This window comes from Mixophyes fleayi, chromosome 1, assembly GCF_038048845.1.
Source record: "Mixophyes fleayi isolate aMixFle1 chromosome 1, aMixFle1.hap1, whole genome shotgun sequence".
Lineage (NCBI taxonomy): Eukaryota > Metazoa > Chordata > Amphibia > Anura > Limnodynastidae > Mixophyes > Mixophyes fleayi.
The window spans coordinates 319173668-319182700 of NC_134402.1; positions in this window are offsets into that span (position 1 = coordinate 319173668).

The window sequence follows — 9033 nt, forward strand, 5'->3', positions numbered from 1 at the left end:
AGTTTATTTAACAGATTTGCGATGTGGGACAGTGGTAAAAACCTGACTAAAGTCTAGGTAAGTTACATCTGCGCCGCCCCCCTTGATCTATTACTTCAGTAATAGATCAAGTAATTGATCTATTTATTTATTTATACATATATACATCTAGCGTGGTTTCTCTATATCTAGACGTTTTTAATCTGTATTGTGAATATATTGCATATTGAGTGGTGATATCACATTTTCTAAGCATATATTGGTTTTAATTTATTTTAATACATTTATTTTAATTATCCACAGTGCAATTACAGTTTTTTGGTTACCTGTATTCTGCCTGTATAAAGGGAAAATAAATGACTGAACGTTGTAAACAGCACGTGATGTAGGATATCACAGATAAGTGTAAATTTTGTTCAGTATAAATTGCTTTTAAATCCATGTTTGGGGAAACCTATTGTATCCTGATTCTAAAAATAACTCATACTTCTTGGGGCCTGAAAAGAGTTCAGGGGGCTGGCTTACCCCATGCTAGGCTGTGTCCAAAACTGTATAAAATAGCACTAGTTTGTACTGAAATGTATCATTATTGTTCCATCTGACTTTCTGATCAATGGTACCTTCCACCAGTGTGAACTGTCCTTATCAGGAAACTTGAGCAAATGACCATCACTTGCTTCAAGACCTGCTTGAAAACTTTACAGATTAGATCCAAATCTAATCCATTTCGGGCTGTTGTGAGGTTTGGATCCAGCTTTCCAGTACCACCACTCTGCCCGCTATCCAGCAGCTCAGGCCAGTGTGATAGGCCAGGGGGGATCCATCCACAGCAACCCTGATCTAAAGGAAGAGGTCAGGGATACCAGCCCAGGTGCACCAGCAAGGCTGTACACTAGTAGTGACAGTTACCCAGAAGTAAACCGGTTCTGGATGCTGTGAAGGAGCCCAATGGTGGCAGCAGCTTAAGCCCCTCGTACTGCGGTTAGGGGGCGCATTTGGGATAAAGAAAGGGAACTGTGGCAAAGTAAGCCCAGCCAGTTTCCAGCAACAACAGACAGGGTGGCATAGGCAGTCCATCCTGTCACAGAAGAGTTACTAGGAAGTCTACAAGGTTCCTTGTCAATGAAGCCTCAGGAGCTTTTCACATAGTTTTCAATTTGAGAACGCTCAATGTCTATGCCAAGCATTTTTGAATGGAATCTGTGAGTTCCATTGTAAAAGCCACCAGCAAAGGAGACTTTATTACACCCATATACCTCCAGGATAATTACTTTTACATTCCTGTAGCAATACAGCACAGGAAATTTCTCAGATACAACATAATGGGGTACTATTTTCATTATACCTGCCTGCCTTTCAGGTTGGCAATGTCAGAAGTGTCCTGCTGGATATCAAATTATACTTTTTTCCAAGCAGTAAAAAGGATTCGTCCTTCACTCAGACCTTTTGTGGCTCCATGGGATCTCAATTTACTTCTCAGTATGCTAATGGATGAGCCCTTTGAACCACTACAAGTAGCATCGGTAAAATAGATTATTTTTAAACGACTACTCCTAATGGCAGTGACTTCTGCCAGGGCAGTTAGAGAACTGATGAGAAAAAGGTCTGATGGGGTCATGAGTTCAATTCCTATCCAGGGCCTTAATTGGCTGCTGACAAAATTAACACTAGTCGGTGTGTTAGGGAATTTAGACTAAGCTCCAATGGGGCAGGGACTGATGTGGTTGACAGATATTCTCTGCACAGCGCTGTAGAATTGGTGGCTCTATATAAATAAATTATGATTATGGGCATGTGGTGATATCTGACAGGCATTTCTGGGCCATGTGGGTAGATTTGATGGGCATGTAAAGAGGTCTGAGGGCATGCTGGCCATTTATTACTTTTTCTAATCCCCACATCAACAGTTCCCTTCACCGATTGTAAATGCAGTAGCAGTGTGAGCTACTGTGAAGAGATTATTAGTAGCCCTATGACCCCTTCCCCGCCGGACACAGTAGCGAGGTAAGAGTTGTACAGTGACGAGCAGTGCAGATTTAATAACTATTCTGAACATTTTGGAAATGCTGGATATTTTCTATATCACTTAGTAAGATGTTGTAAATTATGTTATGTTTTCAATGTATGAAGGTACAGTATGCATGCACGTGTTTATACTGTGTATATATGCACATATATAAGGTAAAGTTGGCTCTTTGCGGTATCTATAGATATTTTTTGGCTCTTGGTTGCTGACTGGTTGGCCACACCTGCACTAAAGAGTGAAAAGGCCAATTACCTGTGAAAACTGGAGTTTTTGTTGGTGATAGGGCTTTTTCATTTTACCCTATACAGCAAAGGTTTACCACCAGCAGTAACCATGCTATCACTGGCAATAACCCTGACAGTGGTAAGTGTCCCAGGCTTTTTTAAGTGAAGGCTTCACATGCAAATTTAACAAGAACTATGGCAGTACTTGTACTTGTTATGTTATTGCCATCCCCTGAGAACGAGGATGTGTGGGGAAGTCTTTTTAAGTTTTCTTTCACTCCGTGTGTTTATTTTACAGGTGCACTATATGTCACAGCATGTCCTGGATGCCAGGGTATGCTGGCTCTTGTAGTTCTGCAAGCTACAGCATACACAGACCGGGTTGGGACCAGTAATGCACCAGTCAAAGCATTTGTTTTTTGTGATCCTAGCTACCCTGGTTATTCACTGTGCTGAACATGCTATGTATGTGTTTCATGTTTAGTAACAGGAAAAGTCCTTTAACAAAAAAAGTATCTGGTGTAAAGCTTCCACTCTGGCATGGGGACTGGTGAAAAATTATTATTGGCACTCTGTTTGTATTCTTAAAAATAATTACTACATTGATCACCGATAACAATTATTTCATATTGTCACGAACACGCGCCCAGCTGCCGTGACTTTGGGGTGTTCGCTGTATGAGGTCACACACGATTTCAGCCCGCAGTCTCTCTACTTATCACACAGGTTATAGACCTACGGAATCGCCCCCAACACAGTGCTCTCACACCCCCAGACACTTCAGGTTTGCCACCACCTATTGAGTACGGGCAATAGGACCCCAATATACTGTCCCACACTGGCACACAAGGCTTCTAGTTATCCACAAACTAGCAAGACCCACACCAGCACGCACAGGATTAACTCTTGACACCTCCAGACTGTTACACAAATGTACATGCAAGCACGCACAGCTTGTTAATCAAATGTATCAACAAATCACACACTGGCATTCCAAGGGTTAACTTGGCCGAGCTCTCTTCTAATAGGCTAATGGATTTGTTAGAGTATCAAGGACGCAACTTATTAAATTATAGATTTAATATACAAAAATACAGGGCATTCAGATATAAAGAAAAATAATGAATAAACAATAGCCTGACATAACAAGCAAAGCAGTTTAAAATAAAAAGGGTTACATTCAGAATAGCACTTACTTGGGTTGCATAATCTGCGCCATGGGGAATTGACTAGGAAGATAGACAGCTTATCAATGTAACTTGATTTCCCCAAAAAGTCTGACAATTTGTTCCTTCAGAACACCGGTTTTTAAGCAACATGAAATAGGATGGTCTTCACTGGGGCAGTGTTTAATGCTAATAGGGGGCATGGATGTCCCCTGGGTGTCACTATACCTTGCTCACAAATATTCCTAAAGCTTTGACCTGTGGGTAATTCTTCACAGACATATCCCAGAGAAATAACTCCCCCCTCAATAAACCGGTCATATTCTCCCGCACATTTAAATACCAAACATGATGGAATTATGACAATGTGACATACGTTTTTCAAAGATATGTGATTTTAGCTGTTCACGGATAACACCCGTTCCTGTCATTCACTGGTGTGATTTCTGCTCCTCAGTATGGAGTCCCACACAGATTTCCCAAAATATGAAGTATGACAACATTTTCCTTTGAAGGTCATATTTCTATATACCTGTATAGGCTTCCACTTTCTGCCTACAAAGCTCTCCAGCTGGGATCGGCCCCACACAGTCTATTCAAGTGTCCAAAACTCCCTCCCAAGCCAGGCTGTCTCACAGTAGGAGTCATTTGAAGATGTCACGGGTGACCCACTTATCTTTTCACACTGGAATGTGCAAAGCCATCAAACACACTTACATCAGACTCTGTCTTTAAATTTTACACTTTAAACTTATCAATGGATTCATTTGATATAACATATTTACACTGCAGTTATGATTTCACCCCTTACAAATAACTGCAAGCTCTCTATGTTCACGACACATATAGACAACCACAAAAATATAACATAAATCTCAGAATTCTCTTGCCATCACATAAAAACATAAGCAAACTAAAAGTAAAACTTTGGGGGTTTTATAAGCACTTCATAAACTGAAAAGAAATGAATGTCAGCTGAAATTACTAATGAGAAAATTCACTCTATAAACCAATGTAAAGTTTCAGCTTTAGATCTACAAGCACCAGCATACCCAAGATGTTTATGGCTGTCAACCTAGTTTGCCACAGAAAAAAAATCCTGATTTCTGACATTTAAACATTGATTAACCCAAGACCCAATGGCATGGTGTTGGAGGGAACCTATTGCTTTCAGCACGTGGCTGTTTTTTCCTAGGTGAGGGGCTCAACATTTTATTTTTCAGGCCCAATTTCCTTTGCTGCAGAAAGTCCACAGGTTGTGGCCCTCAGATCTTCCCCTTAGTGTGACAAGCTTATAACTACAGAAAGCATGTTACTAAATATGGAGGAGTAGTCTGACAAACTGAGGTCTGAATTATTGGTGAACACAGCTGGGTACCAAATCACCAAACTGACAACCAAGCTCTGGATATCTGGGGAGCAGAACACACTGAGAAGCTTAAGAGAACAGAGTGCTGAAGCAAGGTAGCAACCTAACACTCAGATGCTGAAAAGTTCTGTTTAAATAAGCATGCCTGATTTGAATCAAGTGTGCCAATTATGTCAACAGTTGTCTGCAACTTAGAAAAAGATGGAAGAGCAGCGCACTGCCGTTCTACAGAAGAGCAGAACGGTTTGGATATTTGTTGTGAAAAAGTGTAAGAAAATGAGAGCATGAAAATTAGAAGCCTTAACCCAGGTGTGGTCTTGGGGCCCATAGCTCTTCCAATCAGCGAAGAATTGTTGAACGCCTTTGGATACACGAGAATCCAGATGATGATTGACCTGATATTCCTCTTGTTCTTGTATTGTAATGGAGTGCCGAGGAGAACTGGAGGAAGAAATACAATTTAATGAGCAAAGGCTTTAATAGACAGATATGAAACAATTTGGAATGCATAGAGTAGAAGGAAGTGCAAGCCTAAAGGCCACAAGATTAACCATTTCCAGAATCTTGAATGGTCCAATGCAACAAGGAGCAAATTCAATACTAGAGGCAGAGATTCTGTGTTGACAACAAATGTTATAATTTTATCACCAGGAACCAACTTTGTGGACCACGGGCCTGATTTATTAAGGATCTTAACTTAAGAAACTTCTCATTTCAGTCTTCTGGACAAAACCATGTTACAATGCAAGGGGTGCAAATTAGTTTTCTGTTTTGCACATAAGTTAAATACTGATTGTTTTTTCATGTAGCACACAAATATCAACTTTAAATTGCAGTGTACAAATAAGCTATCAAGTATTTGTGTGCTACATGAAAAAACAGTCAGTATTTAACTTATGTGCAAAACAGAATACTAATTTGCACCCCTTGCATTGTAACATGGTTTTGTCCAGGACACTGAAATGAGAAGTTTCTTAAGTTAAGATCCTTAATGAATCAGGCCCCACATGTCTTTTCTTATCAGCAGACATCTTGTAGTGTAGAGACACTGTGGCTACATTCTCTTTGACTTGGACCAGATAATAGAGAATTATCTGAAAAGAGAATCTACTGCAGGCACTTTGGATGATGGAATAGCAAACAGACTAGGTAGACAAGATTGAAAGCCATACAAAATAAAGAAGGGAAACCTGGAAGTTGCTGCAAGAGTGGTTGTTATTAGTACATTCTGTCCAGGGCAGTAAATATTTTTTTTTATTTGCTCCTTGGATTGCAGGTGATCTCTGGAAAAATGTAATTCAATACCAACACTATTGCAGAAAGCTCGCCATGATTTAGTTACAAACTGAACTCCTCAATCAGAGACAATCTGAACAGGACAACCGTATAATAAAAAAAAACCTTTTTCATGAATAGAAAACCCAGCGTAGGTGCTAAGGGAAGATTCCTAAGAGGAATGACATAAGCAGCAGTTGAAAAATGGAGACTCGGCCTCATAGGGATCAAAGCACTGGTATAATGCACCAGCTGTACTGTGTTTGATGCCAGGACACTACCCGAGCAACAAATTGAATGGTGAGAAAAACAGTGACCATCTTACTTTTCTTGAATCAAACACTTAGTGGATTCTAGATACAGAAGATTTTTGTGATTGGTGCAAATAGTTACTGAGAAGAGAGCACCCTTGAGTAAATGTCTCTACTTCTCCAGGACTAATTTAATGGAGAGGAGTTCTTTATCCCCAGTACCATAGTTTATTTCAGGCAATACACCAATGGAAACGGTGTCCACTTTCCAGTAAGAAAGGGTGAGAGGTGTCAGGTTGTCTTAAGATGGGAGAAGAAGCAAGGCTCCTTTTAATTGATTTAACTTGATGTCCCGAGAGAAGATCAGAATGTCATCCAAGTATACAACAACAAACAGATAAAATAAATTGAAAAAAATGTCTTTAATAAAACTTAAGGATAGAGCAGTGGTATTACATAATCCAAAAAGGCATACTAGGTATATATATTGCCGAATCCCATTTTCCACTCATCCTCCTCTGATGCATATGAGATTGCTTCTTAAAATTAATTTCACCCAAGCCCTGGCAATCATTACATGAAAAAGACCTATGTCTTTTTTATGACAAAAAAGAAGCCAGCTCCTGCCGGAGAAGAGGATTTCTGAATCAGACCTTGAGCCAAATTTTACTAGATATTTGCAGGCATGGCTGTGATCCCTCCATAGAAGATTGGTTTGTAAAAAGCTTTGGGGGCCAGAAAATCTTCTACTAGCCATTTGGGGTCAAGTAGGGAGAAAATGAAAGGTAAGATGCTTCATTTATATTTGACCTCCATTTCGGTGCAGAGTGGAATCCATCCTATATAATATCAATGAAAGACCGGCAGGTATAATCATTTTAATTGTGAGAACACTGTTTATTCCACTGTAACTCGTGGAAATACTGCATATGCTATTTTTGACAACACTGTTCTAGCAGCTTAAATATGCACAAAACATTTTATAGGGAACAGAGCATTTATGATTATACCCTGACTTTTCCGGTATAGAAACTCCAAAGAGAGTTTCTATATCAGAGACCACAGAGGTGAATGTATGTGAGGAGTAAACTTTTGAAGGCATTGATAATAGGATTCTGGACCTCAAGATATAACCTGGGCAGAATGCTAGTCAAGAATTGGAGGATGAACTGGAAGCCAAGGAAGGCCCAAAACAACTGTTAATAGTCTTGGTGATAACAAAAAAGGAGATTCCTTCTGCAAAACTCTCAACTTGTAAAATGAAATAAATATTTATCCTGACTATAGTACCCCCAGAACTTTTTCTGCCATTAATGGGGGCTAGACAAACTGCTTGGACCAGATTCCTGGTTGGAATACAGAGTTTAGAAACTAAGAAAGGTAATGATGTGCAGCTACTTTGGAATCAAGGTAGGCAAAGATCAAAAGTTGGTAGTAGGAGAGTAGTTGGATGAACCTAACATGGCCTATCCAGTACCATCTAGGCTTTCCAGTTTCCTGATGTCTTAGGACATGCTCCACTCATATGACCCAGTGCACAATACAAATTAAGGTTATTCTTAAACCTCCTCTCCCATTCCTCCGGGGAATAAACTGGAACATCTGAACTGCATGGGTTCTTGGGAGGCAATCTTGATTACTGAAAGCGAGGTTCCAATCTAACAAGGGCTCAGCAAAACCGTTCCTTCTCTTGTTCCCACTCCCTAAAGCGGAGTTGAAGTTTGTTACACATTGTAATTAGATTGTCTAAAGAATGTAGAAGATCCCAGAGGTGCCAATTCATCTTTAACTCTATCCCTGCCAGAAAGAAGTTGCTAGAGCTTCATTATTCCATTGAATCTCGGAGGGCAGGGTATGGAACTGGACTGCATATTGCCTTATGGTCTATCAATCTTGTCAGAAGTCAAGGATAACTGACCTTGTTCATCAAATATCTTCTGCAATGCATCCAGGAATACAGAGTAATTGTGTAGGAGGGGGTCATTACAATTCAACAAAGGTGAGGCCCAAGGTAATACATGTACAGACAATAAATTATGAGCACCATTTTCACCTCCTCAAAGTAGAAATTTCCAGATAGTAGCGTGAAATGGATGGCACATTGATTTAAGAAGCCTCTGCCAGCTTTGGGTTCCCTGTCATATTTAAGGGGATTGGGAATGGTGAGATGGGAATGGACAGCTACAATGACAGGAACCTCAGGAGTTGCAGAGAATGGAGCCTGTCAACCTATAATATGTTGTAAAGTTTCCAGGTTATGGGAGAGCATTGGAGCAGTTGATCCTGGTTTTACTTGTTTTTTGGTTATCCTTCAAGATGCTGTAACAGATTCCTGGGATATAGCGAGCCAGTAGAATCCATGTGGAATTCTGTCACAAAATAGGAACTGGATATAGGGGATTCTCTGTTGCCAACAAGGTTTGCGCTGGCAGTCTAACGTACACCCTGGTATTCACCAGGGAAAACTGCAAAGGAGTTTTTTGGTTTGCTGCAAGAAGTCTGCGGGTCGCGGCGCTTAGACCTGCCTCTTGGTGTAATAAGCTGGTTGCCAAGAAAAGAGTGGTACTGAATATGTATATATCTATATTATATCGGAGTAGTCTGACAAGCTGAGGTCTGGATAATTGTGGAGTCAACACAATAAGAAGCATTGGAAGATAGAATTCTGGAGCAAGGTAGTGACTTAATACTCTGTTACTGAAAAGGGCTCAGAGCGCTGTTTAACTAGGCATGCCTGATCTGA